Source organism: Pteropus vampyrus, unplaced genomic scaffold (genome assembly GCF_000151845.1).
Source record: "Pteropus vampyrus isolate Shadow unplaced genomic scaffold, Pvam_2.0 Scaffold2790, whole genome shotgun sequence".
NCBI classification, from domain to species: domain Eukaryota; kingdom Metazoa; phylum Chordata; class Mammalia; order Chiroptera; family Pteropodidae; genus Pteropus; species Pteropus vampyrus.
Window position 1 is genome coordinate 7,946 of NW_011891571.1, and position 499 is coordinate 8,444.

The 499-nt window shown below is 37.5% G+C and overlaps 1 pseudogene; it reads left to right on the forward strand.

The window, feature by feature from the left end:
• Positions 1-222: 222 nt before the first annotated feature.
• LOC111734642 lies at positions 223-341 on the forward strand (annotated as a pseudogene).
• The last annotated feature ends 158 nt before the right edge of the window (positions 342-499 follow it).

Genomic DNA, 499 nt, shown 5'->3' on the forward strand with positions numbered 1-499 from the left:
AAGTGATCAGATCACATACAAGAGAAAGCTCAAAGAGTTCATCACCACCAAATCAGTATTACAAGAAATGTTGAAGGAGAAGAGAAGGAAGAAGAAGAGGAGGAGGAGGAGGAGAGGGAGAAAAAAGGAGAAAAGAGGAGAAAAGATCAAAAATATGAATAATAAAATGGCATTAATTACATATCTATCAACAATTACTTTAAATCTAAAGTAACAAGTTAACTCTATGGCCATACCTCCCTGAACAAGCCCGATCCCGTCTGATCTCGGAAGCTAAGCAGGGTCGGGCATGGTTAGTACTTGGATGGGAGACCACCTAGGAAGACCAGGTGTCGTAGGTGTAAAAAATAAAAAAACCCAAAGGATTATAAGCTGACAGGGTCCTTGCAGTCTGTGAGGTAAATCAAGTGTTGTTTTGCCTAAAAAAATTTTTAAATAAATAATTAATAAAGTAATGGATTAAATGCTCTAATCATGGCACATAAGGTGACTGAATGGA